Raw genomic sequence first — 14,865 nt, 5'->3', positions numbered from 1 at the left:
ACACAAATATGTTAGCATGTTGCGCTGGCCTAATCAGGAGGCCATAAACCCTGAAGCTCTTCAGACATGGTGGTGAAGTTTGCTGTATCTCTACAATAGCAGTTATTTCACACAATATTCTTGAGACTATATCTAGGAAATGCAACTTTTGCCAAAAAACAATGTGACAAAAAGTCATACTTAAACACCCCACTGTTACATTAAGTCATGTGGGTGAACTAAAATTATGGTATATTTATCCTAGTAAATTTCTGCACACTGGTACTTTGTCAAAATTAATAAAGAGAAACGTCTTCAAAACATCCAAGCCTTCAGACTTTCGTTACACAGGCATCGTCTTCTGACTGTTTCCATCCCATGGAGGGGAAAAATCCCCGTCTGTCTCTTCAATATCAATTCACACCGAGTCAAATAGCCTGAAGAGTCAGTGATGTCCAGCACATTCTGCCTCTTAGTCCCTGGGGAGAAGTTAGACACGATGAAGGAAAGTAGGAAAAGCAAACTTCATATCACCAAAGGAGTGTGGAAATCTGACAGCAGGGATGGTTGAGAATAAATCTTGTTTTATCCTCAACAACCATGAACAGAAGGATGGTCGATGCACCACAGGCTATGCTCCACAGATTAAAACAGTCTTCTATTGCCTGGGGTGATCAACAAAAACAAAATGTAAGCACAACGCACTATGAGAGAGTAGAATTTTATGGCAAATTTCTAAAGGTGTAGTTGGTGTCATCTGGAGGAAAGAATGCTGCAAGTCAATGACTCCATCCACCCTGCTGGGTTTCCTTAGAAGTTATGAACTAATTTAAATAATAAACTGAAATTTACTGTATTGTTTGGTAACTGGGAACAATTCAGAATGTATGTAAATTATTCATAATCTGTTTGTGTGAATACAGTGAATTAACTTTTGTCTTGTAAAGCACCTTGGGATGTCATAATAAACAGTTTTACAATCACAAAAGAAGAAATTGTAACAGTGCAAAGTATTGAGCAGAACATAATTATGAAGTGAAATGATACAACGTTGCAAATAAATAAGAAAATTGTGCCATGAGTATGTATTCTAGTCCCTTTAATCTGTAATTGCAAAATTAAATCAATGCAGCAGTCACCTAAAGCTAGCAAGTAGAATAATAGTGTCTGTTTTATATAAACTTTCAACAAGTCCAGATGTTCTGTGAAGATCTCAGAGAACAAACAGCAGGAGGAAGAGCAAAGAAATAAAGTTGTAAGGAAGTTTAAAGCAGTATTAGGCTATACAATATATCAAGTCTTGAATATGTTGCAGAGTTCTGCTAAATCCATCATCTGAAAATGACAAATATGGAATCGCATTTGGATGATGCTAAAGGTCCTAAAACATTTAGAGCATATCAAAGCAATGTTTTTGTGTTTGCAGGATGATCTGTAAAAAAAGAGCCTTTTAAAAAGTCCGATGCACCTCACCTTACTGTCTGTGCTCATGATGTAATGGTAGCAGCACTTCTGGAAACAGATCCTCTGAAATTCATCACTGGAGAACTTTAACTACACCTGAACATATCTGTAGGCAGATATAAGCAGTGATTCTTCTGCACTGAGTACAGTGAAATATCTACATCATATTCTGCTCGGCTTCCTTACTTGGAGCTTAGAACAAAACTTTGAGATGAAGAAAGAAAATGAAGGGAGAAAAAGTGCAGCGTGCCCTGCAGCCAGAATGCGGTTGTCTTTATAGATGAAGGAGACATTTCCCCTCTGAGATCCACATAGAAGAATGGCTCATATGCTCAAAGAGCTAATGCAGTAAAACACTACCTTTAGATTAACTATCATTGCTTTCAGGGCTTGTCAGCTGACAGGATTATTACAGAGGACTCAAACTATTTGTGATGGCTTTATACTTTATGACAGATCTATCTGAAATCTTAAGTAAAGCTGGAGTGGTGTGACTGTCTTCTAGATGTCTAGGTTGCTTCAATTTGTAACTATTAATATTCTTTAGCTATATGACAGAAGTAATGTAATAGGGAAAACAATCCATAAAGATAATTGACACTTATAATTTTAATAATAGACTTTGCTGAAGGACATGGTGGATCAGAAAGAAGAAATTTTAACTGAGAAAGTCTTAACTTACAAATCTGACAGGGTTGCCTCATAGGTTCCTGGTTTTGTGATAACTTCAGCAATAAACTATTTAGTAGCAGCTCAGTTGTTTACGTCTTCATGAAAAAGTTGCACAGTGCTGTCCAGTATATTGCTTTGGTATTTGGGTCATAATATGCAGCTTATATAGGTAACTATTGTTGCTCAGGTCAGTTTCTATTTTCTGACCTACAATCAGAATGCAGTCAGTCCGTGAGTGAGAGCTATTACAGCTGACAAATCTAACCTTTAAGGGAAATGGAGTGCAACTGTATAGAAATATGGATATCAGTTATCACACCACCTGTGAAAAGCAAACTGTTTCATGTCTATGATTGGCATCTACTCAGAAGATTGCAGTGACAGAGTGCTTTGCCACCATGGGCAAGAAAAAAACCAATAATGCATTGAAAGTTTCTTGGAAAATAAAAGGTATACATAAATTATTAAAAGCTGCGATCACTAAACTTTGTCGTTAACATTACAATTTGGGAGTTTGAAGGTAAAATTATTGCAGGTCAAAGTGCAATGGATTTTTTTAAACACTAACAATCTTCAGTCAGGAAGATTGTAGATGTTAGCTGCTGCAGTACTAAGATAATCTATAATAATATAGTGCATTATTGTGTCACAGTTCATATCTAAACTTAGTGCAGAATGCAAACATTACTTAATAAATAAAATAGTTACTGTATAAAAATAAGAAGCTGGTAGACTGAGTGATATACAGCCTGGTGAAAACTGACCATAGCAAGATAGCCTGTTGTGCTCCTTGTCAGAAAAGTTTATATAAATAAATAAATATCCCTGACACACAGCAAAGGTTATATGGAGAGAAAAAACTAAGTTTGAGATTCATATAACCTGCATTCCTACTGGAGCAGAAAAGGGAGTAAAATATAATTTAAATCTGGCAAAAACGCTCTGCATGTCATATTTTCAAGTTTTTCTCTGCTGGTTGTTAAAGAGTCCAAGAGTCTGTTGCAACTTGTACTGATCATTTTCAGCAGCAAAATCTATTCAGAACAATTCATTCTGGTCTCAGTAATACTGCTAACTGCTGCTAAAATAAAGCAATAAATTACACATGCGTTTAAATTTAAGGGGCGGCTTTTACTGAACCACTAACAGCATGTGCTCAAATAGAAAACTCTAGAGTGAGGACACAAGCAAAAACACATGACTACATTATATGCATTCACAAAATGTGAATTCTTATTTATAATCAATATTTCATACAAATATTTTGTATCCATGTATTGTTTTCTAATAACTTTTAGTTAATGTAACCAACTTGAGTCCTCGCTATACATAAATTCTTGATTCTTTTTTCGCTTAAGAAACAAATATTTTTTAAAATAAAAATGAACAGATTTTTTTTCTGTTAGTTTCTATGTTTTGATCAAAGTCATTACAGAGTCATCCAAAATGTTATTTTTGATTGCATAATGTAAATGGGTAGATTTAGGTTACATTAAGAATGACATGTACATAAAATTGAAAACATATATAAGCTGTAAATTATTTTAATTACCATCAACTTGTCTAAAAAATACATGTGGAAATTAGCATTTTTTGCTACAACTTGGTCCCATGCATCTTCCTTTGGAAAAGGTCAATGAAATGCTTCACATTGTCCCTGTACAATGTGAAAAAATAAAAAAAGGTCTGAAGGTCTTCTCCTAGTGGAAAGCAATAAAATATTAAATGTTAAAGGAGTTTCATCGGCACCAAATGCAGTGGGACATATTTCCATTCAGATAATAAAGAACATTAAATACTTAAAAAAATCTTTACAATCTTTAAGGAAAATTTACCTCAACCCAACTGTTAAAACATTTTCAGAAACCCAATCAAAATGATGGAAATGTCTAAATGAAGAAACCTTGGAGTGTTTACACTTGTGAGTTTGAAATTCTCATGTGCAGAAATTAAACAGCAGATGAAGTTAAAATTAGACACTGAAAATTCACTCAAATAATTACTTCCTAAGCTCTTATGGGAGGTTGTGAAATACACAGGGTTCATTCTCAGTTCAGAGTAAGAAAGTGAAGATCTCCTTCCTGGAATCTGTTGCACAATTCCCCACTTCATGGGGGTCTCCTCTCATTATTCAAAACTATGCATCACCATTGGATTTGGGTTTCATTTTATAATAGCATAACAATAAGCTACACACAGTCCACATTATTCTAAGCAGAACAATGTCCCAACTCTTTTGGGACGAACTGGAATGTCATCCAAGAGATCGTCCTTAGTTCTCTACATCAGTGTCCAGCTGAACTAGTGATTTAGAGGACACCGAAAAACAAATTACAACATGCACTGGAATCATATAAAATCTTTCTGGTTGGTTCAAAGGAACTGATGCAATGTTCCAGTGCTTCAATTTAGATTTTTGATTAATTTCTTTTCTTTTGACAATTCTAAAATAACTGTCAGCACTTTGTGTTTCACAATGACATCCAGTCTAAAATGTGGAGGGAAAAATACAAAGTCAAGAATCAAAGCACACATCATGCACTTTTCAATATCCAGCACCTGTCCTGGAGGGATTTCCGAACAAATTTTCTGCAAAGGTCCAGCACTTCAAGCTGAACCTTTGTGTTCCTCTCATTGGCAGTCAGGGCAGCTCTATTTGAGCATCTCTTGCTGCCAAACCCAGCAAGTCAGCACAGATGGTATCACGAATACTGTTTAAAGTCATCATTCACTTTATTGTTGGGGCTGCCTGTCTGGGAGAGGTTGCCACATCAACTTCTCTCTGTCTTGCAATGGACTCTAAAAAGTTAAGTGTGTCTCTCCGCTGACTTCCAACAGCCTGCTCAGTATGCTGTACCATGAATGAAGGTTGGTATTCAGTTAGTATGAGATTCCCAACAGTTCTGCGAGACATCAACCCTCTGTGTGGTCAGCAGAAATAATATTGTGTCCATCAGCAGCTGCCGAGAACCATCATTAACTTTTTGGAGTCTCACAATGAGGAATGTCACAAGGCAAATCCTCTATTTCTTTTTCTTTCATCCAAATACAATGCATACTCCATCTTCTATTTCCGTGCTCCTGCTTTACTGTAAAAAGTTCTACATCTTTGCCTGATTTCCTTAGAAAAATACATGGATCATCGACTTAAGCTTAAATTAACCTTAGGTGTCTTTGTAACTAAACACTGTAATAGGAACTTTCTCATGGTACCACATGAGAGGTAAAGCAGCAGCCTAAGAAGTGTGATATTAAAGTGCAACTCGGAGATAATCCTCACCATGAAGTGATGATTCGTCTGGATGTGGAAGCTTAAGGGAGAAAAGAGAAGGAGGGCTACAGGGTCTTCATATGATTTTAAACCTGTGGCAAAAAGAACTATAACTTTTCTGCAATTTAGCTTTCTTGCTGTTTATTTCACAACCAATATCTTTGTAATTTTTGTTTAAACCAAGGAATAAAAGAAACTAACCTATATACTGCATGTGAAAGACAAACTCTCATCTGATTTGCTAATTGTTCCAGCTGTTTCTGTTGTAATATTTCAGCACAGAATAGAACAGGTAAGGCTTAAATGTTGCACTTACTTTAATGTGATGACTGATTAATGAACATAAAGTGGAAGGAAAATGTTCTCTATTTCTCTACTATTTTTGAGCTGCAATCAGAGCATTTTTGTAAATAGATTATAAACCAAAATAAAGCTTCAAACTTTTATCAAAAAAAGAAGAAAAACTGAAAAGTTTTAGTCTACCATGTGTTGAGATCTAGCCTGCAATCCAGAAAACTGTAAAATAAAACAGAACTATTTATTGAACAGAAATGCAAAAGTGCTGAACTGCTGGAAACTACTTTTTGACATCAATTGTTCATTGTTTGTGTGATTATAGGGAAGCGTCTTTACAGTCCCAAAGGTGACACAAAGTGAGATATTGAACCGCAGTTTAATTTCCTCTAGGTCCCTGTTCCCTTCTTTACCAATCCAGCCTCCCTTGTTAATCCCCGACATAATAAATAGATTCAGAGTGAACTTTAAAAAGAAGAATGCAGAAAGCAGAGAGACAGCGGCAGAGCAAGAGGGGAAAAAAGGAAACATCCAATACAACAAACATATTTCTCCCAGACCCAATCCTCTAGCTGTCCAGGGAACAAATAGCATAAATTACAGATATAAATCTACAATGTTCCAATACAGAGAAATTCAGTGGGCGACCATCTTTGCTTCCACCATTATTAACCAGAGAAATGATCATGAATGTACATACAGTATAAGCACAAGGTAAGTTTGGAGCCATTTATTATAACTGAACAGCTAAAAGTTTTGCCTCATATTTTCCTAGAAGCTTACAAACATAATTTTTGGGGGATAATCTAATTGCTCCCGATGGGAATGTGGAGAAATCAAACATGCTAAATCTCTCTGCAATAGTTCTCAAAGAGCTGTAGAGACATTTTTTCCTCTCCTTTTAAGAGTCACAAGACTGATAGCATTAAGTTTCCACAATGAAAAAAATATAAGGGAGAACTGGCAATCCCACCACTTTTAACGTAATGAGGTCATGGGAGTTTTAAACAGCTGCTTTGCAAATTACCAGAAGCAGCTAGCTGAGTAACAATGCTAATGCTAGTGAGCCAGCACTTTCATTTCCAACATCTCTGGTACACTACTAAACCTAGTTTGCAACTCCTCTCAGAATGTTTAAATATTAAAAATCCAAATCTGTTGCACTAAAGATTGTTTAAAAAAATAATTTCTTTAAGACAAAATATATCTAAATAAATAAATAAAACAAAAAATAATTAAAGCAGAGCTACAAACTGCATCCAATATTTGATAGCAACTTTATTTGTAAATACAAGGATGATGCAACTCAGGAAGGGACAGAGCAGTAAGTCTAGTAATGCATTTTGAAAGGCAATAGAAGAGTTTTGAAGTAAATTATTTGGCACTCAATTAGCCAGATGAGGTAAGGTAGAACAGCGGAGACATGTTTGTGTGTACATGAATAAAGGTGAAGTGGCAGCGTTCTGGAAGGCATGGAAGAGAAGCATGAGTCGTCCCAGAATTAAGTGAACTGCAGTAATCCAATCAAGGTGTGATAAAACAGTGGATTATTATATTCAGGTCAAGTTTTTCAGTTGAAAGAAACTTTTCTGCAAAACACTGTTGTCTGATATAAATACCATCAATGTCACTATAAGAATTCTTTACAAAAATTCCTAAAAAGACATAAAGGTATTCCTTAAGACACAAAAAGCAGGTTAAGATTTTTGGGGACTACTGGCATAGAATTTGTGTTGATAATTAGTAAAATAGAGAGGCAATAAAAATATTTGCTCAGCTCATCTTTAAGTTAGTGTTTGATGACCAAGTAATAATGATGTTTTTCTATGAGCCACAGCTGTAAACAGCTTACACAGCACTCACTATGCAAAGCTCCAGCTTTACATATTTGTGGACTGCAACCATACTTAAAGATTCATTTGTCATTGTATGCACCAACATTAACCTCTTTTACGACACAGTTCATCGTAAACCCTCAAAGAGGAGCAATTTTCCAGCGCTGCCTGTGGTTATCCATAATCCACAAACAAGGTTTCAAAATCCTGCTCAAATGTGAGCTTTCAAAGAAAAAAGAAAAAAAACAAGGCAGTATGGAAGAATCAAAGGAGATACAGAGAGGGGCTAAGCATTGTTCATAAAATAAGAGTGAGAAGACTTGAAAATGCTTTAGCACTTCAGTGATATATTATACCTTTAATTTTGCTCCATTTCCAAGCATAAATGCTGGTGAAAGAGCAGCTTTTGGATGAAGTCTAGTGGTCTGTTACATAGACCATTTGCAATCGGTACAAAACACTTTTGAGTCATAAAACTCTTTTAGTGTTTTATAAGTCAGCTGATTTGGGACTGCCAGAAGGTGAGTCAGGGATGTAACAGCAAGACATGAAGTTATCACTTCAAAGTTTGATGAAGCCTCTGCTGTTGTTAATGAGGATGACGCTAAAGATTATCCATAGCGTTATATGAAGACTTCGTCTTTGTACAACAATCTCCAGAGTAACCCCCAAAAAGAACCAACCTTCTTTATCATGTTGTCTTTTTAAACCACTAATTCTTATGGTGCTACCCCAACAGATGATGACAGAAGAGAAGACTCTCTTCACAACAGGTTTATAGAAGTCATGTCCAGTCTGCTGTCCTTGTCAGAACTGAGGTAATCAGCTTCTTGTTCATCTCTGGTACAACCTGCAAGCACAGTCATAAGATTCTGTCTTGTGTTGAAGTCAGAAGTGCATGCAGTGAAAAAGAAAGGTATGAGTACAGACCCTTAATGTGCTCCTGTGCTGCTGGTCAGACACATGAGCCTACAGTCTTAAACTGTGGTCTGTTTGTACCTTGTTTTTTTTTTTCACATCTATAGCATGAATCATTTGTACTTAAATATAAAAAGGTGAAAAAAATAATATTTTTTGTTTACAGCAACATCAGACACTATGCATTGCTGCACATTCAGACGCTCTAATGCCTCATTGCTGGTGTTTGTTTCTTCAGATCTATTTGCCACGCATCGTTTTTCAGCACTCACCTGGTCATTTTCTGATATTTATTAACTTTCCCTGTGCTAATAAAAGGCAACAACTAAATTCCCTAATTATTTTGAAAGTTAAATATAAGGTGTTTGCTTGTATGTTACTTTTTCATTCTATTAAATAAATGTAATTTGAAGTATAACTTCCTTTATACTTAATTTGTAATGGGCTTGTGGGAAGGCACCTGTTAGTTTTTGAAAGACATCTAGCAACTATACAAGCAAGGAGTAATGTGTATTTACTTAGATGTTTTTCCTTCTGTTCAGGGAATAAAGTGTGTTTATGATATAAATAGTAACACTAGGAGAAAACACTGAGTTGAACTTGAGAATAATGCAACAAAACAAGTGAAATCTCCTTCTCTCTTGGACCCACAGTGATGCTGATGATGAGTTGCATTCACCACATACAGCATGAACCCAGATTCAGCAAGAAAAACGAAGAAAAGAATTAACAGCAGAAGGTAAGGCAAGGTAAGGAAGATAGGAAAAAAACTGGGTCATGCTTGAAGTAGTGATGTTGGTGTATTGCACCACCATCAACTGTCTCTGCACTGAATAATTTACAAAAGCAACACCGTTAACACATAACTAATGACTCTTCCCAAATCCGCGAGCCAGAACTCAAAGTGAACCTTCTCCCTAAAAAAACACAGACAAATGAATCTGACGCTTGACATTGAATACCTCCAACTTGACACCCGCACATAACCTCAGTTCTCGACATTTTAATCTGATCTCTGAGGCACACAAACAGAGACTGATCAGTTCTGAAAGCATCAAGGAGACAATGGGGCAGAGTTTCCATTACTGGACTCCTAATCCGGTTACAAGTATATGCTCTTAATGGCGGTGAGCTGCGAGAGCTGTGCGTTTTGTGTGAATGGGAGGTTATCCATCATGAATACACCTCTGTGCAGCCAAGGGGACAGCGGGGAAGGTTAATGTAAGCCCAGATCCGAATAAAGCTCCCATCTAATCAGAATTCAAATCTCCAGTGACGGTCTTTCTTCTGCCTTTGTCGAGAACTGAGATGTGTTCAGATTTCACCAAGAGTGTTGGCCTAACACCTTGCTGCAGCATCTTAATCTTTTCCTTCCTCAGTAACGGATAGAAAAGTGAGGCAATGCTTACTGACACATTTCAATACACAAATCAAAAAACATTTCAGCATTTCAATTCAAAAATTGACAAATAATATTTAAAGGGGCAATATGTATTTTTAGGAGTATATCGTCTTTCTGTAGCACAATTAAGTAACCATGTTAATTTCAATTATAAAAATGTAATCGTTAAAATTTTATTTTGTATTTTAACGCCTTGAAATTTGACTTCAGTTTCTTTCTTTTTTTCAGTTTCCTGCTCTTGCTGAAACTTCACCTTCAGGAAGTCATCACAACATCTCTCCTCCAACTCTTTAGCAACGTTTTCACCAGGTTGTGAAAAGCAGGTTGTACAATGAGCTCAGCAGATGAGCAATTCCACCAGGTGTTTGCTAATTGCTGATGGCTAGTCTGAAGGGGTTTTGAGGGGGAGCCACATGGGAGGGCTGCTCTGTGAAGAGGAAGCTCAGCAGTTTGAAATATGCAACTCCAAGGAGGAGCTAATACTGATGCAACATTTATACCATGCAAGTAATATTTACTGATCATAACAGATCATTCTGTTTGATCCAAAAAATTGTTCTGCAAAATAAATGCATGCATTTCAATCCCTGGACCTCCATAACACATAATATTTTTGAATTATTACATTTATGTTGGTTATGTTAGTGAAAATGTAGGTTTTATATTCTGCAACAATTGTTGCTGATGGAAAACTGCATAGTCTACATTATGCAGATATGGTCTATTTATACATATAAAAAAATAAATAAATTCATGACATGCCCAATATATGATAAAGAGTGGTTACAAGAGTGTTCAGAAATATTTTAGAAACATAAAAATTCAATGCCACATTCTGCAGATGTCATTGTCTCAATGTGCCAAGCGACCTTTGACCTCATTTGGTCATTTTATCAAAGAGGTAAAATCAGGCAAAAATGTTAGTATGAACAAATCTGCATCTGAGAGGACATTCCCCTGTTCCAGCAGACCAAGTACAAGACCTTTGCCTTGTCCTGTACTAGTTTCAGGCGTGGCGTCATATTGTTGTCTTCATGCGGTGAACAGGCCACATTTTGTGGAAAGTAAAGAGGTCATGTGACCTTTCACACGTGATACATGAAATTAATATTGCTTAGAGGAGATACACTATTATTTTATTTTAAAACTTCAATTAGCTGCCAAACGTCAAAACTATTATTTAAGAGCTCACAGAAGTTAGAAAAAAATGTCTGGCAAAAATTGTTGCCAGACAACAATTTTATTTTAACTGAAACGGGTTAAAATAAAAAATCGTTTCAAACGACATTACCTCGATGTTCTTTTAAGTCATCGAGGTATGACATTAAAATCAGATGATTTTTACGGTCACAACTTCCTTGCACACAAAAAGAACCTAGCACACACTTAAAAAATGAACAAAAGACAAAAGTACAATCGGGTGACCTAATGAGAGTTCTTACCTGTTTAATGCCTTCATGCTATAAACTGGGATCTGAATGTTTCAATAAGGACATAAATGCTGCACAACTATTAACTGAAAACATATTTTTCACCCAATTTTTGCTGTGTATGTTATGACCTTCTTCAGCTTATATCTGTGTCAGATTATGATTTTTCTTTATTTTGTGCACGATGAGAATACAAGTAATTTTATATGCAAACAAAGCGTGACTGAAATATTTGCATCTTTCCAAGCCATGAATTCTGATGATCAAGCTTGAAATACTTTCCTAATTAAAAACAAAAAAACTAACAAAAAATAGTTTCTCTAAAATGTTGCATTTGTAACAATAATTAAACTGTGCAATAATTTTTCAGTTCTTTGCACAATATTAGTATGACTACGGGTCTTGTAATGTTGCAAATTAATGTTGTTTACAGTGTAATAATTTCTATGCTTTACTCTCCCATTCTGAAACAGTCCACATATTTTATTTTACTAATCCATTCTTTGTTACAGTCCATGAAAAAAAGTGAACTTTTCCAACATTGAATGATGCTTTTATCTTTTCTGCATTGCAGACACAAGCACCTTACCAGACTTGTTTAGTTATTGCAGCCGATCCAGCATTAAACCTATACTGATAAATATATAGCCTGTGTTAAAGTATCATATGTTTGTAATTTGCCAAGGCTGATAAAAGATTAATTTAGGAGTCCAAAAACTTTAGGAGTGATAGTGAAAAAGTAAAACTGCACCAAAGGGAAATGACAGCCATGATGAGACCCCACATCTTTCCACTGCTTCAGCACACATGATTCAGAGAAAATTTGATGTATTCACCAGCTCCATATAAATACGAAAATCTGAAGTGGGAACGGCATTAGTAAGCTCTCACCATAAAAATTCAACCAGCATGACATGATTTCCGAGCATGGAGATGTTGCAATGTTTCTGAAAGCCTCCTCAGCGGTATAAAAATGATCGCTCATTGCTTTGATTTGCCCTAAGACATAAGCTTTATGAAAATAAATGGTGCATCTTTGAACCTAAATCATGGTAGAACGCTGCCTATTGAACTCGAGACTATTTTAGTTGCATTTTCCCGAGGTGATGTAAACAAATGTGCTATTTGTGAGCGTTGCTCCCTTGTGGGTTTTTTTGAACACTGACATGAACCCACATACAAATGTGCTGCATGGTGCTTTTATTAAACAAGCACTCCAGCCAAAGGCACCACTTGCTCTATTAATTGTGATAAATAACTTCCACTTTTAGCTCCCTTCCACCTAATATTATGATGCCTCATATTCATATCTGTCCTGCAACCAGATGAAGAGAACAAATAAACCTAGTGCAAATTCTTGAGCATGTATTATGTCAAAATGTCTAAATTTCAAATAAAATAGATTGCCAGGGAATTTTATTTATATACCATTTCAAAAAAATATTGCTCATATGCACAGTTAACAAATCTGTGTTCTAAATATTAAAAATTTAGCAAATATAATATAAAGTAGGATGTGTGTTGAAAGGAAGCGATAGGATGGGAGAGACATGCAATGGAAAAAACAATTTGACAGCTTTTGATTCTGTCTCTCCATTGTATTTGAAGATGTAGCTGTATAGTATGTTTTGGATAAATGCAAAGGTCTATATGCAAAATAATATATTTGTCTCTTGTTAACAATTGTACATGTTGTGACTTGTAGTTCTACTAATGTGTTTTTCAGTACAGTGAAAAAGCATTATAGTCTTCATGCATTTTTGTCATAAATAAATGTGTCAGATATGTATTTTTTATTATTTTTTTGCATGAACTACAAACAGGTTAACTTCAAAAAAGCTGTTTTCAAATGATTTCATTTCACCCAAATCAAACTGGCCCTGTGTGACAAAGCAAGTGGCCATTGTTAAATTGTGAATTAACTGTCATTAACCACATTTTTCTTTCTATTTCACTTTCCACTCTGAAGGCTGATTACTGCCAGACCTAAAGAATTAAAGGATCACTTAAATATAACCTTTCAAAAAACATGAAGAGGCTTTTAAAAGAACCACCGAGAAACAAAGTCACTGACCTCAATCAGTCTTAAGACTCTCACAAAGAAATTTTGAATACTTTGGGACTCCAGGAAACTGCAGTGGGATCGTCTACACTTGAGAACAGTACTGAACCTTACCTGGCATGGTCAGTATGTCAAATGTACAAGAGTGCACTTATGATTCATCTATAAGTGCATGAATCATGATTCATGCATCCATAAAGGCCTCTAAGAACCTATATACTGACAAGAAAAAGTAGAACTGTTTGAAAGGTGCATGTCCTATAACACCTGGTGCAAAACATAACATTTCAGAAAAAGGACATCATACAGTCAAGCATGGTGGTGGTACTTTGATGGTGTGGGGCTACTTTGTTATTGTGAGAACTGAAGGTTTGTATAACTCATGGAACCAGGAATGTCTGCTCCCTTGAGCAGAAATTTCTTGAAGATCTTAAAGGAGAATGTTGTCTCAAATTCATAAATTTAAGCGCAGATGCACTTATACAGTGGTACAGTGATATCAGTTATACCAGGAAGTCCCAACAGGAATGAACAGATAAAATAAGAATAAAAAGTAAACTTTGTTTGGGGGATGCCTCACCTAAGAGGCAGTAGTAGACAAAAGTTCATTCTAAAAACCTCAAATGTGAGAGAATTCAAACAATAAGGTATGAAGGAGTAGGCCAAAAATCCTTTACAGTGGTATATGTAAAGGATGTCGTCCATGCTTGATGGCAGTTATCAGCCTGGGAGGTTCAGCTAGTTCAACTATACAATACCAGTAAATTGTTAGTTAATATCTAGACACCCTTTTCAGTTAGACAATAAATGTAGATGTTTAGTCACTTAATATTTGCCAAAACAATTTAAAAAAAAATTTTTTAAGTTTTGGTATGACAGTTTAGCACAAGTCTCTGTATCTTATAACTACCTGACTTGACAACCATCAGTCAAAATCTGACAGACCACTTTCACAGATGAGCTATTTTAGACCCAATCTAAATCCTGCTGAACCATCAAATTAGTTCATCTAGCAGAATATATGACATACCTGCTCAGCACTGCTTTGCTATATCTAAATCACTGCACAACAACAATTCAAACAGTCAGAAGCACAAAACCATAAATTTGATCTAAACCGTTTAAAATCCTGTGTCCCACTTTTCAGATTTCTGTTCATGGAAAACATAAAAATGACAATGTGTTGTCATTTTTATGACAACACATAAAATGTGTTTGGGTTTTTTATCATAAACCCAGAAAAAAAAAAAATGTACATTTTGGATGTGCAAACTTTTGCAAAGTAATGCGCTCAATAGGCCATTCTGCACATTAAAACTACATCTCTGATTGTCCAATTGCAGTGTTTATGTTTAACTAGATTGTGAAAAAACTCTTTGTGGAAGGAGTTGAAATTAAATTTCTAAATGGCTTTGAGCAGCTATTATTTAGCATAGTGTGGTGCAACTTACTAAAACATCTTTTATACAAATACTTCATGACATTAATTCATCAACCCTGCTGTTTTCTTGTGCAGAAATTATAAAATAGTGCTGTGT

This window comes from Poeciliopsis prolifica, unplaced genomic scaffold, assembly GCF_027474105.1.
Source record: "Poeciliopsis prolifica strain line A6 unplaced genomic scaffold, Auburn_PproV2 SCAFFOLD011, whole genome shotgun sequence".
NCBI lineage: Eukaryota > Metazoa > Chordata > Actinopteri > Cyprinodontiformes > Poeciliidae > Poeciliopsis > Poeciliopsis prolifica.
Note: the sequence above shows the minus strand (reverse complement) of the source record.